A 21,032-nucleotide genomic window follows, 5' to 3' on the forward strand; every position below is an offset into this window, starting at 1 on the left:
AATAGTTGATTCAAGCATATATCAAGCTTAGACAAGAGTACTTACAATGTAGATGCTTGAAAGGGTGCTTAAGGCTAGATAATGAAGTTTATTAACTAATCAAGGAAGAAAATACTTACTATGTTGAAGATCTAGTGATGATACTTGAGAGAGAAATGGGGTTAAGGGTTTGAAAATGGTTAAAAATGACATAAATGACTAAGTGTCACTTATATACCCTGGAGTTTACGGCCGTAAACTCCATGTTAGGGTCGTAAACTCCAAACTCTTGGAGTTTTGGAACTTAAATGTTGTGCAATAAACCCTAGAGTATCATCTCTCCAGCTATCTCTTGCAGTACTAGGCTTTAGAACACTCAAACTGACTCCAAAACTGCTAAAGTTTAGCAATTGAAAGTTTGACTTTTATTGAATGCAAGGTTTGTTATAAGATAGAAATTTTGAATTGTCACATAAAGGGACGAAACACGTGAAAATTTGGCGGAGTGTGGAAGAGAAGATTGAACGGTGACTTGTTGTCTAGCACGTGTAATGGTAGTAGATTAATAAGGTATATGCCAGAACTAAAAAGTTGATAGGCATATTGCTGTATTTGAATTATTCTTATCGTTAATAGTTCAACTCTATTTTTTTATTTTGGGTTTCCTTTGAAGTCATTTTCATGTTTTAACATTAAAATAAATAAATAAATGAATAAATAGTGATGCGTTTCTATCAGCTACTAGGGTGGATGGAGTTGGCTTCTTGACTTCTAACTAGTACATCTTAATCCATACCGGCAGAGGCAGAGGCATTACAAAGGAGAAACATCCCAGTCTCTTCCATAATATGCGGGTGGTGCAGAAATAATGAGGAGACGGTCAACCACATCCTCACCTCTTGTACGTTGGCGAGAGATACTATAAATATGATGTTTAATTGGTATGGCCTTCCCACCAAACAGTTTACAGAAGTAAATGAAGTGCAAGCCTTCACTCGGAATTGGGGGCATTGCCCTAAAAAGAAAGAGCTGATGTCTTATGTTGTATATGGAACATTATGGAGTCTTTGGAATGATAGAAATGATCGGATATTCAGAGGTGTGATTTCGGAACCGACGAAGATTGTGGACATTATTAAAGCTACGGTTTTCACGTGGAGAAAATATAGGAAGAATAGAGGTATTGGAGATGATTGGGTTAAGTGGTGAGTTGTATTTAATTTTGTATGTTTCTATGTAGTGTGTACTTTTGGCCCTTAGCACTTTGCTAGGGTCATTATTTTAATAAATTTGCCGGTTAAAAAAACACATTAATCCATATCTCCCAATTAACAATTTGTTTATGTCACATTTATTTAACTCTATCATATCCCTATACTATTAAAAGAGTAGTCATTTTACCATGTGTCACTATATTAGACATCTTAATTAATAAGATGACACTTGTCAATCTATTAGTTCTTCATTTTAAATTTATTAGACCTCCTAATTAATGTGATGATATTTGTCAATGTATTTATTCTCCATTTTAAATTTTAAATTTTATATCATGGTTTTCATTAATTCACAAATAAAAAATGTCTAATATATATTAAAAATTAATTATATATATTTATTTGAATCAACAATTATAATTTCACAAAACTAATATAAATCGTAATTAATAATTTATTTAAAATAATTAATTATTAATTTTGAGGTTTTACTATAAAATTTCAATTAATTTTATAACCGTGGTTTTCACGGGTTATAAACTAGTACATAGATAATATACGACTCCATTATATATCAAAATTTACAACCAAGTCTAATTGAGTTATAAAGAAATTATATATATACTAATTTAGAAGTACAAGATGAACAGTTCTCTCTTCCTATTGGACCACTTCAATATATTTTTTTTCTCTTTTTCTTTAAACCCTTTGCTTTGCTGTAACATTTTCATTTCACTCATTGTACACGTTTGTATACGTGCTGATATTCATTCAGCTTATACGTGTTAATTCTCCACCACTATCTCCGTTTATCTCCAATCCAGAGAATCACCGCCTCGATCTACAAGCATCCGATCGATGTTCAAAACCCAGGCGCACCTTCACATATTCTCTACCTCCATCGGCGGCTTTCAACGACATTATTCCTCTCCTCTCGATCCTTTCTCATTGCCATTGCAACCACCGCCCGGTGGTCTCTCCTCCACCATTTACCCAAGATGGTCACAATGGACATCACTGCCGCCCTACGCATCGTCTACCTCCTGCAAACGTGCGCAAAATAAACCAAAGTACCACCACATCATCTACCTCCTGCAAAGGTTCGCAGTACCGGATTCGCTAGAGCCATATGCCAATGTCGACATCGGAAGACCACAACTTGCAACAGGTTGGTTCATCTTCTCCCTCAATTTTCTGGATTAGGTTTAATGCATCTGCTCAGTCCGATGTTTCTATTTTCATTGTCTTCTACTTCTACCATTGTTTCCCAAGAAAGCCCTAACATTGATTTCTTAGAGATGATTAGTAATCGACTGTTCTTTTATTATTTCTGCGAATGGGGTTGTCACTAAAAACCAAGAAGCTGAAGCCTTGAAGAAAAAGAATGATGCCACTAAGAACCCTAAACCATCCAACCAATTCCCATATGCTTGCTGTGATTTTTTTCTTTGCGTTTTGCTTTTGATGAGTTTCTTTTATGGTTATGTATATGATTTTTACAAATCGAAAGACCACAAATCGTTCGAAGATTCATGGGAAGTCGCATCCTTCACTATAGAGGTATCTCTCTCTACTTTATCTATCTAAAATCTTTCAGTTCTTTAGCTGTGGGAGTTTCACAAAACCATTAGGAAAATGTAAGTGTTGTAGTCTTTCGTTTTTCTTGAATGCAAATATGTGTCTCACAGATTGAGCATGATGATGCGTGTATAACAGGTAGAATAGGCTGAATCTGAAGGCAATAGATGCAGAGCAACTAAGACAACATGAGCACAAGATGATTGCTTTCATTGCCGATTACTACAAAAGTATAGAGAGTTTCCCCGTTCTCAACCATGTTGAGGTTGACCATTATTCTCACCTTTTCTGTTCATGGTAGTTCACCCTTTGCAAGTATACAGAACCTGTTAATTTATCAGCCAAGATATCTGCAGAAGACTCTTCTCGATTCTATGTAATTGGTTATATCAGTTTGTGGGATATAGCTGGATTGATGGAGAAATAGTCATGATGAAATAACAAAATTAGATTCTGATAACTATAAAACAATTAATTAAAGCAACCACCAGATTACATCCTTATTTAGGAAAATAAAAGTTTTATAAAAACCCAAATTAAACCCTTTGTATTCCTCATGTTTTACTTTTTTTTTGCGTGTGTATTTAAACAGGTTGGAGTTCGCATACGGGAATGAAGTCAAAAGACGAAGAGGTGGATTTTCACCAACAAGATATTCAAGTTAAAGTTATTCCATGTAAAACCCTCACAATATACTTTAGCTTTAAATATTACATGTATGGATTCTAATTTCAAGATTATTGGAATATTTTTACACTTGAATGAACATTTTTAACTATGTAAATTTTTCTATAGATCTTGAACTGTTAAATTCATGATGGCAATTTACCATGTACAGTAAATGGAGGGAGGAGTTTAATGTGACCTCTATGGGAGACTCAACTACACGACGAGATGAAAACTTGATTGAATTTTCAAAATTTCACTTATAGTAAATTCTTTTATTTCAACATACACGACAAGTATTTTGGTCTTTTAGCAAAAAGAAAGAATGAAATTGAGACAAGTATTTTGGTCTTTTAGCAAAAAGAAAGAATGAAATTGAGTTCGTTCTACTAACCAGAGAAATTTATCAACCATGTAATTAGGTCTGTATGGAAAGGAATCTTGAATTCCAATTCCATTCTATTTGATGATCGGGTAATATTTATAAACAAAGAATGGAATGCAATTCTTTACACCTGACCCAATGTTAAAATCTATCAAAAATGGAATTTGGAGGAATCGGCAACCAAACAAACCATGGAATGGAATCTTGAATCACCCAATGAAATCTTTCTGTTATTTTCCAATTATTTGGTGTTTCCAACCCGCTTTGCGGGGTTCTTCCCTAGTTTACAACAATTCCTGATTGGATTTACTTAAAGAAACAAATATATAAAAATGATAGTCATGCCATTTAATGGTTTTCACGATACAATTTTAGCCATAATTGAAAAGATATTGCACAGCAAAAGTGGTTGATTAAATTTCAGATAAGACCTTGCTTAGCATAGATATATTAAGAGAATTTTGACGCAAGATGTTATGGACGTTGGAATTTATAGGGTTATTTACGATGATAATAATAATAATAATAATAATAATGATAATAATAAGCAAAAGAAGCTACTTACGCAGAGAAAAATATTATGTTAAACGAATTCCTAAAGAGGATCCAATTAGATCAAACTTGATTAATAAAAACATAATCATGGAGTTGTTAAAAAGACAAAGAACCAGATTATAAACATTTTTCTTTAACATAAAAAATTAAACAAATTTACGAACTGAAAAACAACAGATCTGATGATTGAAAAGTATTACCTGATCAAAATGTCCATATACTAACTAAAGATCATTCAAAAAAAAAAAAAAAAAACTCAAGTACTAAACCTAACAACAAATATCTCTTCTAAATAACAAGTACCATACAAAACCATTAGAGATAGAAAATGGTTCTCTCTCAAGAGTATCACAGAGAAACACGTCGTGAGTATTTGAAAAGAATGAGGCAAACATTTTCTCCCTAGCTTCAGTCTTTTAAACTTCAATCCTTGACTTTCATAATTTGCATTGACACCCCTTCATGCAACCAGATTATATAAGTTAGATTAGACATTAAGAACGTATTCACCTGACTAGTTTATAACCTGTGAAAACATGGTTATACAATTAATTAAAATTTCATATTAAAAAAATCAAAATTACTAATCAATTATTTTAAATAAATCATTACTTAAGAGATATTTTTTTAGTTATATAAAATTATAATCGTTGATTTAAATAAATACGTGAAATTATATCACCTTATAATCTATATTAATTTTATTTTATTTTTTAATCTAATGTTATTAATTTAATATAATTAGAGTGAAAAAAATTTAAATTTAAAGTGGATAAACAATTATTATTTTAATGTAATTAGAATGAGAAATTTGAAATTGATAATTAATAGATTGACAAGTGGCATGATAGGTGACATATAATATTAAGTAGCAGGGTCCGCAGGGTTCGGTTTTGATCAAGGTTTTATTTTTTTCTTTTTCGGTACGTATTATGACTGTTTTTGCTTTTGCTAGGGACTAATCTTTGAATCCTTAAATGCAAAAGAAACTACTCATAAATAAAAGCCTAGATATGAAAGACATAAAAAGTTGGATATAGAAACATAGTAATGCAAAAAAAAAAAAAAAAAAAAAAAAAAAAAAAAAAAAAAACAAACCATTTTCTTGTATGGAGTGAAAACAACTTGCAACATTTGTATCCTGTAAGAGAGCATCTTCAAGATTAAATGTCCAGATAGTCACTAAAGCCCAAGAAACCAAAATCCCATATACAATTCCAAAGAAATAATAAAAAATATCAAAACTTATGTGTGTATTACATCCTCAAATCAAACAGAAAGACAAAGAAACAAAGAAGCAACAATGGGTAATTGTTCTTATGATTACCATTATCATCTTCGATTTCTTCTGATTAGAATACTTTAAAACAATGTAAACAACAAAATTTAAGGAGTAAATGGCATCAACACATTGTAGATATGAAAATATTACCCTGGTGGTCTTGTGGGTTAATAAATCCATATTCTCATTCCCAAATGCGTGGAAAAATTAGAGGATTACCAGCTCCATAAGGTGGCCTAAATGAACTTTATGCAAGTTCAGATTGACTTTTCCATAGCCTCCCGAATTTTCGTGATCTGCAAACAAAATTCGTTATTAGCTTTGAAATCAAATAAGGAGGCCCAAAATATCAACACCCCAATAAAACAATCATCCAAAAAAAACCCAAATAAAACAATGGTAACGTACTCATGATCCATATTCATTCATGTATTACAGTAAAAACCTAAGAAAGTTATTCAATTTGTCACACCCCCGAACCAGACGGCGGAAACGTCCGGGGGCTGTCGTGACTCAATTGAATACCATAACATTGAATATATATGAAACAAAACAACATTCGTCACCATTCATCAACATAATACAACCAGTAGTGTTTACATGTCATACATTGTTTGAGATATTACATTTCCAAAAATTAATATTGTTTGGTTCATTCAAAAATAAACTGCAACCGTCACTGAGCATGATTTCCCTTGACTCACTGGTTTCCTGAGAATACAAGTATTTTGAAAAACGTCAACATATGAAATGTTGGTGAGTTCATAAGTAGTGTTTGAAATCGAATGTTTATATTGTTTGAAAAACCACCAGAAAATCCGATATTTTCTGAAAAGAAAAGCTTTCAAAAACGTTTGTGAAGATCCATAAGTATGCTTGTTTGTTTCTATACTTGCAAAAATTGTTCATTTAAGATGTATGCGTTTAAAATCTGTATGTGATAAAAACCCTAGGGAAACCCGATGTTCCCCTAGTTCTTTTGAAATCCATTGAGTTGCGTTGAAACCATTACAAAATAGTAGTATCGGTCCCAAGCGACGTTGGAAGGTTCTCGAGCATTGATTATTTACTACAAACCCGCATTACACAAATGCCCGGTTTATAGATATACCAACTATTCCCGAAGGCGTCGTCAGTACTAATCACGTTATCCAACCGCCCGGACAAGGTGTAGTCCCACATCCGAAGAGAAGGAGGTCACGAAGACCCCGGTAACTCCATTAATCGGTTTGGGGAAAATATGTGTGCGAGGGGTCCCCGACCCGCCTCGTAAAATGTGTAGACTTTTCTAGCAATACCATGGCCCTTGGGGTCCAATGATACAGGCCATTGAAAGTCACCCTACGTTGTGCCAAGTCGGTAAAACTCAACACTTCGTAGAAAAAAAATGTCTTCGGGCCTTAAGATCAGGTCATTGGGCTAGCTAGGCCCAACAAACAAGATTTTACACTTTTGGGGCCCGAAGATGGTGCGTAGACGTCTGTGCACACTCGTATGTATGTGTATTACCAATCGTTATTTGTATGTATCAAAGAGTTAGTAGTTGTAGATTTCCATTGGCTCGAGACCGAGCCAATTCGTTTAGCAACGACTTTTGGTATTGTAATGAGTTGTATTTCGTTGGTAGTCGAGGTATCGTTATTTGATCAAATTGTACATAATGAATCAGCCTTGAAATATTTTTGTTTTCAGCCCCTCATTATTTGTAAAATTTACATTTTCAACCCTTTTATTTAAATATTTCCCGGTTTGGTCCTTAAACTATTTTTCTTGACATTTTAACACCAAAAATTATTGAAATTAATATTTTCCAGCATATTTTTCAAAGAAAACAGTTTAAGTCCCTGAAAATGCAGTTTTTCTCGGTTTAGTCCATCTTTTCGCAATTTTGACAATTTTGGCCCAAAATGGAAAATTTTTGCAACTTTGGTCCTTTTTAAATTTAAAAAGCATTTTAAACCTTTGAAAAGGATTTGGAACACTTATAGTCCTCTGTTTTACAGAAAGTTACAGTTTTGGCCCTCCAAAACAGAAAAATTCGCATAATGGGCCTTATTGGGCCGAAATTTACATTTTTAGCCCAATAGGCTTGAAATTTATGTTTTTAATCCACCAATTGAATAGAATTCCAGAAATAGCTTTATGAAAACTGTTTTGGCACATTCCAACCATCAGAATCTGTAAAATGTCAATTTGGGCCCTTAATTTTGTATTTTTCACATTTTTGGCCCAAAATGTGTGTTTTTAGCTTAAAGAAAATTGTTGCTAACCACTTGGCTATTTATCTAGTATCACTTATTATGTAGTAACATATTTGAAGCTAATATCATAAAACATGAGTTATATCTCGGTTTTGAGGGGTTTAATGGCTAGATCCAACATTAAAACACATATAAGCATACATATAAGCATGGAAATCATACAAGGCATACAAATACATATAGATCTACACTTTCACTTGTATTCCCCCCCACAAAAACTCTTAAAAACAGAAAATAGGGGTATGAATCTCACCTTGGGTGTGGGGGCTCGGTTTTGTAAAGAAAATGGAAGGAAAATGATGTGATTTTCGGCCCTAGCTTTCCTTGATGTAGATCTCGAGTTTAAGGAGCTTTCTAGGAGCATGATTACCAAAATTGTTTAAGAGAGAGGATCTAATAATGAGAAAAAGAGTTATAAATTTCTTAGATATGTGTGACTTACCAAGAAGTGATGATATTTCCTTGAAATCCTCTTGATGCACAAGCAAAGTTTCGAGATTTTAAGTGAAGAGGGAGGATGGTTTCTTGAGTAATCTAGAGAGTGTTTGTGAGATATTTGTGTGTGTGTGTGTGTTGGGTTTTGGCCGAGAGCAAGAAGGAAAAGAAAGAGGAATAGACATGAAGTGATATATGCATAGAGATATGAGATATGTTGCATGGAAATCCAAGAGATAAAAATGAGGTGGCATGGTAATAGTCAACTCCCCCTCTTGGGCTTTTCTTTTGGGCCGAAAATGGGAAGGAAAAAAAAAGTGTTTGGGCTTTTTGCTCCTAAGCCCAACATTAGTGTTAATTAGGGTATTTATTGAACTTATAGAATAAAATTGTGATTTTTGTGCTTTATTAAGCTAGGTTAGGTTTGATTATGGATCAAAACTTGTGTTTTATTTCCTTCTAGGTTCTACCTAGCCCAAAATATTGAAATAAACGAATGTGGGTCCAATTAGAGCCCAATTAGGGTCCTAAGCCCATGATAGTCTAATTGGAAGCTTATTGGTCCATTTGGATCCAATATGGAAGTCTTAGTCCAAAATGGACTTAACCAAAACTTCTAGGATCTCCAATTGTTTGATGACTATTTATAGTACTTGTATCTTGCATTTGATTAAAGTTTTTGATTCTCATTAACTTGAATGTGTAGATTACATAGCTTAAAATTTACAGTTGTGACACAATTAATCAAATAAACTGTATTATTGACACACTGTATATTGTAACATCCCGAAATATCAAGAGTAGAGTTGAAGGGCTAAAAGAGTAATTTGGGAAAGAGTGACTCGGTGAGTCCATGGATGGACTCGGCGAGTAGAGTCGCAATTTGGTCGCGTGTTAAGTAGCCGACTCGGCGAGTCAATGTGGTGGACTCGGCGAGTAGGCGCTGAGTGGAGAAAACCCTAATTCTCAGGGTTGAGCCCTATATAAAGATCATTATATTTCCTTCACAGCCTCCTTATCATCCCTTGAGTTCCAGAGGCCATGATTTCGTGAGGAAACACCATTGTTGAGTGGATTGGTGCTTGGAGAAGTATTTGTTGAAGAAAGTTTGGGAGTTTGAAGGTGTGGAGCAAGGGGCTTTGCTTGGATTCGAGTTTCCTTGCAGTTGGGGCGTTCTTTTGAGGTAATATCTCGTTCTTAGGCTGTTGTTATCTTGTTTCTTCATTTTGGGGTTTGAGGGAAGCTTATCTTGGGTTATATTGGAGTCTAGAGGTTAGATCTGAGGTTGCTACCTCAGATCTGGAATGGAGAAGAGTTGGGATGCAGGAAAGTCCCTGTGTTGAGTGTTGGATGAAGCTATCTTGTCCCAAACCTTAGCCCTAATGTGCAAAATGCATAGATCTCTTTGGATTCACGTAAAGTTTGCCACTTTACGTGATGGATGAGTTGTAGGAGGCTACATCTATGTTTTGGATCAATTGCATGGCCTGGAGTGTTTCTGAATGGATTCAGACCGGTGGTACTCGGCGAGTCACATGAGTGGACTCGACGAGTTGCTTGAAGATGAGCTGGGACTCGACGAGTTGGAAGAACAACTCGGCGAGTTGGATGAGGATGGCCTGGAACTCGGCGAGTTGTATGAACAACTCGGCGAGTAGGTTGAAGATAGCCTTAGACTCGGCGAGTCTGTTCATGGACTCGACGAGTCTTGTCGAAGAGTCCCAATATTTTCTGGTTGAGTCGAGAATCGGCGAGTCAAGGGATGACCCGGTGAGTTGTGCGCGAGTGGACTCAGAGTTGTGGGACTCGGCGAGTCTCGGGGTGACTCGGCGAGTTGAGTTGCGGATTGTGTGAAGTTCTGAGTATGGGAACTCGGCGAGTCATAGGGTTGACTCGGCGAGTAGGGTCAGTCAGGGGTTGACTTTGACCTTGTCCTTGACCAGGAGTTGAGCGTTGACTTTAGAGTTTGGTCAGCAATGTGGCCTTTGGGCCAAGTGAGGGGTAAAATAGTCTTTTACCCTTAAGAGGGTGCCATGAGAGGGTTGATTCTAGTCTCGAGAGTTTTAGTCATGAAAGTATTTGCCTTACGTGTTAGGCGGTGACGAGTTCGAGATTCAAGTGTGGAGATATCTGCTTTCTGCTTGCCAGGTGAGTCTTCTCACTATACTTTACCTTGAGTAGGTAACCAGAGTTATGTGATCAGAGTATTTGTATGCTATATGTACGTGATGTGGTGTACTGCATTATTTCTATGTGATTTATGTTGTGCATGTTTATAGAGTTGGAACCGGAAGGTTCCCAGAGTTAGAACCTGAGGGTTCACAGAGTTTGGGTGCACGTACCCATAGAGTTATAGCCTCGAGTGGCTAATATGTGTTATGTGTGGTATTTTGGGGAACTCACTAAGCTTTGTGCTTACAGTGTTTTGTGTTATGTTTGTTTCTCAGGTTTCTTTCAGTATCACGGGACGGCACCGGCTTGATTGTACACACCAGAGAAGGAGTCATGTTTTGGAGGATCCTGGTTTTCTATGCAAGTGAAAAAGGAGTTATGTTTTGTAATTCGTTTATAAATGAGATTTTAAACAAGTGTTTCTAAGAATTAAACGATTATTTTAAATGAAAAATTGTTTTGAAATTTACGGTGTTACAAGTTGGTATCAGAGCGTTGGTTTGAGGGATTCGGATGCGCCTTCGGGTAAATCTGGACTCAAGCTGAGGAAGTAAGAAAAGTTTTCAAAAAGAAATGAATTTCTAAAAGTGAACAAGAGTTCAAAGAGAAAGCAAGAAAGAGCAGTGTGTACAATCAGCCAGAGCCCGAACGGTGATTTCCCAAAATACCCTTACTTTTGTGTTATGAGATATTTTTGATGCACTTTATGAGATATTATTGTATGTTAGAGACAGGCTAGGTATTTCATATCTTAGGACTAGAGTGGCCTGATTTGTGATGCCTTAGCCTAGGACTTGTTGTTATATGTGTTATGCTTTTGAGTATGTGATAAGTGAGAGTATCCAGTTAGAACCCATGAGGGGTAGAGTTGCAGAGTCTGGTGGTACTTTCGAGGATGAGCCGATAAGTGGAGTTATCACCGCGAGTGAGTTCTATGTATTCTTCGATGCTCGAATGCTGCTTGCTTTGTGCTTTGTGGAACTCTCGATGATGGGAGTCAGCTACCAAGTGAATATGACGATATTCAGGAGGTAGATGGCTGGCATCATTAGGAGCTCTTCAGCAGCTGATAGCAAAGAAGTGGGAGGACCAAGGAAGAGCCTAGGGAGTAACCCTAGCCAGATGAGTGCGCTGGTAGAGTAGAGAATTTCGCTGGGGAGCGAACACGCGCGAGGGGATTGGTGAAAGATCAGGTCGAGCAGCTACTTAGGAGCTCTAGGATGGTCCGTGTGGAAAGTATGGGTAGATGTGGCAGGTAGTATGGGCTCGTACTACTGAAAGCAGAGGACCCATACTTGATACAGGGAGCATTCTGAAGGTTCTAAGGAGCGGATTGAGGAGTGATGTTATGGTTCGAGTACCATACATCGGAGCGGATTGAGGAGTGATGTTATGGTTCGAGTACCATACATCGGAGCGGATTGAGGAGTGATGTTATGGTTCGAGTACCATACATCGGAGCGGATTGAGGAGTGATGTTATGGTTCGAGTACCATACATCGGAGCGGATTGAGGAGTGATGTTATGGTTCGAGTACCATACATCGGAGCGGATTGAGGAGAGATGTTATGGTTCGAGTACCATACATCGGAGCGGATTGAGGAGTGATGTTATGGTTCAAGTACCATACATCGGAGCGGATTGAGGAGTGATGTTATGGTTCGAATACCATACATCGGAGCGGATTGAGGAGTGATGTTATGGTTCGAGTACCATACGCCAGAGCATATTGAGAAGAGATGTCATGGAATGAATACCAAGGTTGTAGGGAATGATGCTTGTGGTTCTCCGGCTATCCGGTTATGATTGAGTTCAAAGAGGCGTCCCTTGAGGGGGAGATCAAGAGCCTCTCAGAGTATTTTAGTAAGGAGTCAGTGAGAAGGGAAAATTTCGATCTGAGTTGAGCGATCAGTCGATAAAGGAGATGTCACCTTCTATGATCTGGGTGGTACTGATTATGTTCGTGTGCAAAATATGAGAAGTATGATGTTTGAGTTTTAGGTTTAGGGGTAAACCCTGCAGGTCGACATTGATGATGATTTCCCACCAGAGTATCAAGTAGCGTGTGTGCCGCAAGGCAGTGATTTATCATGAGCAGATAGTCAGTTGGGACTGAGATAGTCGAGGACCACACTACACCTATTTGAGTATAGTAGGATGTATTGTAGTGGTATCAGTGGGGAGTTCAGTCGAGTTTAGCAGTGCAGAGAGTTTCTATCTATGTTGGGTGTTGAATATGGGAGTGGGTCCCTGTTCTTGGGATGATCCCGATGTTGGAGCGATGGTTGATGAGTTGAGGTGAGGGGTTCGATGATTTTGTGGTTCAGTCTATGAGCCAGGGATGTTATTGAGCAGTTGAGTTGTTGGTACTAAATTGGTACGAGATTTGGAACGACTAGAAGCAGTCGTGACGAGAAGTTCTTGAGGAGTTCATCAGGGGTTCAGAGTATATGAGGTCGATTGATTTCCTTAAGGGGGGATTTTCAGGCCTTGTGTAGCACTTTCCGGGGGCAGGTGCGTTTCGCTGGTGAAAATAGTTGTGGGTTGGTTGTGTGTGATTTGGTGATGGTTCGAACCCTAAGTGGGGGAGAACCGGGTACAGTATGTAAGAAAGCAGAGATTTGTCAAGAGTAGTTATAAGTGGAGTATAGAGATCTGCGGTAAGAAATCATGAGACCAGAGATGTCGGTGATCGAGGAAAGGGGTCAGAGTGAGTTAATGCGAGAAGTACTTGTTAAGAAGGATGAATGCCTCCACGGCAGGTGTTTGGTGGTCAGTGTTGTTGCAAGTAGATAGAGAATGATTGGGCAGCCAACTCCCGGGTCGGTATGTGTATCCTTGTTTGGATTTTGAGCGGTGGAAAAAGGGTTCGGAGAATTATTAGCGTATTTAGTAGCGTTAGCGTTTTCTCGTATTCCAATTGAGAAATTAGATACACCGAAGTTGCAATTTGGGAAAAATGCAGATCTAATTATGGGGTTCAGAGGAAATGTATTCTTGTATCTATATGATGCTTGGGGCAGGAGATCAGTGGTTGTGGCAGGATCTTGTGATGTTCTGTTGGGGTATTCCGAGGTATCCGGGTATGATATCTTCATTTCGGAGTTACTCGCGAATCTTGAGTTGAGTTGACTTGTGGCATGTTAGGTAACTATGGATCTAGTGGGAGCCCTTCGAGTATGGGCATCCAGGGAGATTATTTAAGAGAGTGGATCTTCGCAAGGGTGGGCATTTGTTATGTCGATTGCCTCCAGAGTCTGTGATGCATATTCGAGTTGAGTATGGGTAGCTGCCTATGATAGTCTGCGAAGCATGAGCTAGTGGGGTCAGAGGGTGTTGTGATACTGCGGGGAGCCGTAGTACTCACTAGTCAGAGGGTGTTGTGATACTGCGGGGAGCCGTAGTACTCACTAGTCAAAGGGTGTTGTGATACTGCGGGGAGCCGTAGTACTCACTAGTCAGAGGGTGTTGTGATACTGCGGGGAGCCGTAGTGCTCACTAGTCAAAGGGTGTTGTGATACTGCGGGGAGCCATAGTACTCACTAGTCAGAGGGTGTTGTGATACTACGGGGAGCCGTAGTACTCACTAGTCAGAGGGTGTCGTGATACTGCGGGGAGCCATAGTACTCACTAGATGGCAAGAGAATGTGATGATGGAATGTTCTCCGATCAATGTATGATGTGGAAGAGTTTTGTGCTTGAGTAGCCCTAGTATTGAGTTATTGGAGCCTGGATGTTGAATCGGGGGTGAGACTGGGGTCTCCGTCTCTGTCGGGAGATGCGGTGAGATGCGCAAGGGATATGCGCAGCAGAAACCAGAGATCAGAGTTGAGACGATCCTCGGTTGGATTGTATTTTCTCGCATGAGGAAAAGAGAATTTCGTGACTTGCGTGTCACTGGGCAGGGATAGTGGTCACGGGGAAAAAGTTAGTGAGATATTTGGATCATGTTATGGGTGACCTTTGGAGGCTCAGCTGTGGAGTCAAAAGCTGACCTGGTGCTCAGTCTCGAAGAGGGATATGAGAAATGAGCTAGAGCTTATCATGAGGTTGTCTGAGGACACTTCAGAGTGAGTGAGCGATTCAGACACTCAAAGTCATGCTTCGGGCATGTGTATTAGATTTCGGAGGGAGTTGCGGCACGTATTTATCCTTGGTTGAGTTATCCTATATCAACAGCCATCATTAGTGCATTGGTATGCCACCCTTTGAGCTGTTGTATGGGAGGAGGTGTCGGACCCTCATTTGCTGAGGAGAGGTAGCGCATGGACCCAAGAGTCCTTGCGAGCAGATCCATAGCATGTGCAATACATGGAGTAGTGGCAAGGTTGTCAAGTGGATTTCCCTCGGTAAGGGAAGAGAAAGGTATGTAACCCCGGGGGGGGGGGGGGGGGGGGAAGTATTGGTTCACAGAAGTGAAGGTAGTAGTGAGAATGGATGATTTGGAGTATGGGGGTTAAACACTGTGTCTGTGACAGTGGTATGGAATGACATCATGATGGGATGTCTGCTGAGGACGCGGAAGGGATTCCGCGGGTGTAGAGCCAGGAGGCTCGGAAGGGATACAGGGAGAGAATCCTGGACTCTCAGTGTGACTCTGATCAGGGTATTGGGTATGTATCGGTGGTTCATCCTTGGGGAATGTTTGAGGATATCATCAGTGTATCGGGTTTTCCATCCTGAGGGTGTTGGAGCTAGTTCAGCATGTGTATGTGATTGCAAGAGGAGAACTCATGGGAGTTGCTCGGAGATTGAGAATGGGTCTTTCCGTCGTCACGGAATGGGTAGAGTGGGATTCGGATCGGGGATCCGATGGTTCATGGTTTTCTAGCCCTTATGGGTCGAGTGATTGTTGAGATTTGGGGCAGTGATGCATCATGGGTAATCCTCGGTTGTTGAGTGTGATTATCAGAGGGTACAGCCGGTGCCCGGCTCGAGACGGTGGTCAGGACACTGTAAGGAAAGGGAAAGTGTGTTCGAGTTTTGATGGGTATGCCTTGAGGGATCTGGTCTGGTTGAGGCCAGGTGGCGCGTTGTGGGAGTAGCTTCGGAGTTGAATTGCTGTAGGCTTCGAGGGCGAAGCCTAATTTAAGTGGGGGAGAATTGTAACATCCCGAAATATCAATAGTAGAGTTGAAGGGCTAAAAGAGTAATTTGGGAAAGAGTGACTCGGCGAGTCCATGGATGGACTCGGCGAGTAGAGTCGCAATTTGGTCGCGTGTTAAGTAGCCGACTCGGCGAGTCAATGTGGTGGACTCGGCGAGTAGGCGCTGAGTGGAGAAAACCCTAATTCTCAGGGTTGAGCCCTATATAAAGATCATTATATTTCCTTCACAGCCTCCTTATCATCCCTTGAGTTCCAGAGGCCGTGATTTCGTGAGGAAACACCATTGTTGAGTGGATTGGAGCTTGGAGAAGTATTTGTTGAAGAAAGTTTGGGAGTTTGAAGGTGTGGAGCAAGGGGCTTTTCTTGGATTCGAGTTTCCTTGCAGTTAGGGCGTTCTTTTGAGGTAATATCTCGTTCTTAGGCTGTTGTTATCTTGTTTCTTCATTTTGGGGTTTGAGGGAAGCTTATCTTGGGTTATATTGGAGTCTAGAGGTTAGATCTGAGGTTGCTACCTCAGATCTGGAATGGAGAAGAGTTGGGATGCAGGAAAGTCCCTGTGTTGAGTGTTGGATGAAGCTATCTTGTCCCAAACCTTAGCCCTAATGTGCAAAATGCATAGATCTCTTTGGATTCACGTAAAGTTTGCCACTTTACGTGATGGATGAGTTGTAGGAGGCTAGATCTATGTTTTGGATCAATTGCATGGCCTGGAGTGTTTCTGAATGGATTCAGACCGGTGGTACTCGGCGAGTCACATGAGTGGACTCGACGAGTTGCTTGAAGATGAGCTGGGACTCGACGAGTTGGAAGAACAACTCGGTGAGTTGGATGAAGATGGCCTGGAACTCGGCAAGTTGTATGAACAACTCGGCGAGTAGGTTGAAGATAGCCTTAGACTCGGCGAGTCTGTTCTTGGACTCGGCGAGTCTTGTCGAAGAGTCCCAATATTTTCTAGTTGAGTCGAGAATCGACGAGTCAAGGGATGACTCAGTGAGTTTTGCGTGAGTGGACTCAGAGTTGTGGGACTTGGCGAGTCTCGGGGTGACTCGGCGAGTTGAGTTGCGGATTGAGTGAAGTTCTGAGTATGGGAACTCGGCAAGTTATAGGGTTGACTCGGCGAGTAGGGTCAGTCAAGGGTTGACTTTGACCTTGTCCTTGACCAAGAGTTGACCGTTGACTTTAGAGTTTGGTCAGCAATGTGGCCTTTGGGCCAAGTGAGGGGTAAAATAGTCTTTTATCCTTAAGAGGGTGCCATGAGAGGGTTGATTCTAGTCTCGAGAGTTTTAGTCATGAAAGTATTTGCCTTACGTGTTAGGCGGGGGCGAGTTCGAGATTCAAGTGTGTAGATATCTGCTTTCTGCTTGCCAGGTGAGTCTTCTCACTATACTTTACCTTGAGTAGGTAACCAGAGTTATGTGATCAGAGTATTTGTATGCTATATGTATGTGATGTGTTGTACTGCATTATTTCTATGTGATTTATGCTGTGCATGTTTATAGAGTTGGAACAGGAAGGTTCCCAGAGTTAGAACCTGAGGGTTCACAGAGTTTGGGTGCACGGACCCATAGAGTTATAGCCTCGAGTGGCTAATATGTGTTATGTGTGGTATTTTGGGGAACTCACTAAGATTCGTGCTTACAGTGTTTTGTGTTATGTTTGTTTTTCAGGTTTTTTTCAGTATCACGAGACGGCACCGGCTTGATTGTACACACCAGAGAAGGAGTCATGTTTTGGAGGATCCTGATTTTCTATGCAAGTGAAAAAGGAGTTATGTTTTGTAATTCGTTTATAAATGAGATTTTAAACAAGTGTTTCTAAGAATTAAACGATTATTTTAAATGAAAAATTGTTTTGAAATTTACGGTGTTACATATATAGGACTATACTTATTAAAATTATTATATATGTAACGGAAAAATACTACTTATGTCAATTTTGTCAATTTTGTCAATAAATATTACTTATTAAAATTATTATATATGTAACGGAAAAATACTACTTATGTCAATTTTGTCAAAAAATTTAAAATTTTCTACATTTTTACACAAGAAATTGCATTATTGTCAAAATGTATGTAGGGGTATAATTAAATAGCATATGTAGGGCTATTTTCATCAAAAACTATTTGAATCACTCAACTTTTAACGAAAACAAATGTATGTATGTGATATGTAATCAAAAATGTTATTAGCAATCATTAGGAAAAACAGTTAATATGGACATTTGGGTCATACCTATTATAATTATTAATCATGTAACCAAATAAAACTACAGTGTAGGGCAATTTAGGCATACTTTTAAGTCCTCTAATTTTTAAACCAAGAAACTGCATTATAGTCAATCTGTATGTAGGGGAAAAATTAAAAACTATATGTAGGGGCATTTTGGATAAAAACTCAAAAAAATATTTATTTTCTCTATAATTAACAAAGCAAACTGCATTATGGTCAAAATATATGTAGTGACATATTTTAAAATAATGTTTGCAGTGGCAATTTGATCACATATATTATGAAACTTTATGTAGGGGCAAATTGGTTAATGCCTAAATTACAATTTTTTAACAAAAAAATAGGTATTTATGGGTATTGTGGTATATAAACATGTACAATTTCCTTCATCTAATCGGTTAATAAGTAGGCTTACCGGAGGTCATTGCTGGAGGAGATAGCCGGTTATACTCTCGAGGTGTAAACTTTAGAATATTTTCACCACCCTGCTCTGGAAACCGTAATATCAACATTTAAGTAAGCAACAATTTCTGAAGCTAACATATCTTCTTTTACTTCAACCCATTCTATTGATCCAATCTGGAAAACCAACATAAAAACTTAGTTAACATTTTTTATTTATTTTACTTTGCTTATAAAAAACTGCAATTTTGTGTGTGTGTGTGTGTGTGTTTCGTTCATTCCTATCAGCATTTAAATAATTATTTAATACATAAATAAATGTTTTAAATGTGAAGTTCTACGTAGAAGATTACAGAACCTTACAACTTCAGCAACAACAATCTTTTGCTTTGCGAAGTTGATCATCAGTTTTCTTTGAGGTGTAATAGGTCTAAGAGGATCAACAATTCCAACTCATGTTGTTCCCTGCATATAAAAATGGAAAGGGAAAAAATTATATAATAAGAAATATGCCATTTTTTTAAAAAGAAACTGAGTCCAAGTCAGTATAGAAGAATAAAAGTTGGAACCGATGAACATAATCAAAAATCACATACATCATCGCCTTGTAAAGAATAATCTAAACCGTAACCCATTAAAGGAATCAATCAAAATCGGAAGACATCTAAGGAGAAAATATTTTGGTGACTCGAAGCTAGCAGATGAAGATGAAACGTTGATGGGGTATGTGCTCTATAATATACCAACAACCTAAATTAAGATCAAACGCAGATGAAGCTAGCAGTGTGAAAATGCTCATAAGTTATATCATATCATTTTATTATATCATTACATAACACACACATTTCTACCAATCCTAAAAAGCTCTGCAAGATCATGAAATTAGCCATGAATATCCCCCCTACAGATTGTCACTGGGCTTTTAACAGGCTGCAAAAGACAGGAACAAACATATCTAAATTGTTTAATCTCACATTTTTAGCATTCTTAAGTATTAGGGAATGATAATGAGAAGATGCCTGAACATTGCATTCTTTCATCTAGATTTCCTTCTCCTTATCACATAATGAGCTAACCTGAGGAACAAGAAAAGGGAAATCCCACAGAATGACAACAACATCTTATATGATTTGTTAATGGCGATCAAATTTAAGAATAAGAGTATATTATAGAGCACATACCCCATCAACCGACAACGAACATTATACAATCATATACCAAATCTGCCAAAAAAAAGTAATAATAAGAAGAAGAAGAGTGAAGAGGACCTGTGATAGATTTAAAAAGAGAGGATGGGGGCATATCGGTTCGACAACATTCTTCACTTGTTAGATCATACTCAGAAAGATCTAACTCTTCTTCTTCTTCAGTAGCATTCTTTCCTTTGGAGATTAGGGCTAATGACCCCATGCTAGAAACCACGTTCGTTTCTTTAAACACTGCAATCTCATGTGACTTTAATATTCCCACTAGCTTTGCAAGAAAGTAAGCCTTGAATTGTTCGTCTGCCTTCACAGTGGACACCACAGCCATCCATTCGGTTCTAAGGCCATTCATAAATGTGACATTTTGTTCAATGACTTTCCTTTCTATCCCATGCTTTATCATTTTACTATGGAGATGATTAAAGCGATCGAAAGCATGAATAAGCTTCTCTTCAGGCTTCTGCTTAAAGTCACCAAATTTTGAGAGAAATAAAGTTTTGATGGAAAGCTCAAGATCTTCATCTATGGAATATAGTTCCTTCAACCTGTCCCATATCTCCTTTGCTGTTGTGCATGAACTCACCAATCGAAACGTGTCTGATTGTAAAGTAAACCTAATCATCCTTTAGGCTTTGATGTTGCACTGAAACTTCTCTTTCTCATCTTGGGGTATGTCTTTTACATAATTAACGAGTTGATTGTACTCCTTTTGAGTTTTGACAATTCTTGAAGTGCTTGAATGAGCGAATGGCCTAATTGTTCTCGCCTCCCAGATCAAGTATCCATTGTCTTTTGAATCAATCACGTAGTCTTCAAAGTGATGCGTCCAGACCTCATAATCTTGAGTGTACAAAATAGGTATCCTTGTCGGAGATCCTATGTTGTTGGAAATATTGATTGGGTTTGACTGAGAATCATTCATTGACATGACGATTTTTGTTCAAAAACCTGCTTAAGATCACACTTGTAAATAACGTTAGGATAAGATTGAATAATTAAAGAACAACGTCAACAGCAAATGACGACTCTAACAATATCAATCAAAGTGGAATAACCCTAAGATCTTCTTCAAAAGAAGAGATGTGTATAAATTACACAGTCTCCTGCTCTGATACCAATTGTTGAGTTGAAAAACTCTTAGATCGATTAGATCTTCAATAGGTTAAACAACAAAAGCAAACAAACACAATAAACACGATATAGAATCAAGTAATGCTAAATGATTCAAGGTAGTCACGCCTCAGTAGAGCTCGATGAAGAACTTCCACTGTAGAGGTGAGCTGTGGTTTGTATTACAATGATCAGAATAATAATTAAAGCGCCTTCTACTAAGGATGCATGCGTGCAACTTAAATACTAAACCCTAATAAAACAATCACGGTTGGACAGGCCCAAACCGGATAACAAAACTAGGCTAAGGACCGAGCCCAATGACGCAACACAATTAGATCCAACACATTTATTAAGCACTTAATTGAAAAGTGCTTAATGGGCACGTATGTTGGCCGTACGTATGTGTACGTTGCGCTTACGGTGCCCGATCCCTGATCTTAGCTCGCT

At 38.4% G+C, this 21,032-nt stretch overlaps 1 long non-coding RNA gene across 3 annotated transcripts; it reads left to right on the forward strand.

Moving 5' to 3' along the window:
• The first annotated feature begins 1,877 nt into the window (after positions 1 to 1,877).
• Positions 1,878 to 3,595, forward strand: LOC111905588 (uncharacterized). 3 transcript variants are annotated; one of them, XR_002854945.3, is made up of 3 exons: positions 1,878 to 2,753; positions 2,910 to 3,036; positions 3,364 to 3,595. It is a non-coding gene; the product is annotated as an uncharacterized LOC111905588 (long non-coding RNA). The 3 variants fall into 3 exon arrangements; XR_006186966.2 differs by having other exon boundaries at positions 1,878 to 2,361; positions 2,704 to 3,036; XR_006186965.2 differs by having other exon boundaries at positions 1,878 to 3,036.
• The last annotated feature ends 17,437 nt before the right edge of the window (positions 3,596 to 21,032 follow it).

Source organism: Lactuca sativa, chromosome 9 (genome assembly GCF_002870075.4).
Source record: "Lactuca sativa cultivar Salinas chromosome 9, Lsat_Salinas_v11, whole genome shotgun sequence".
NCBI lineage: Eukaryota > Viridiplantae > Streptophyta > Magnoliopsida > Asterales > Asteraceae > Lactuca > Lactuca sativa.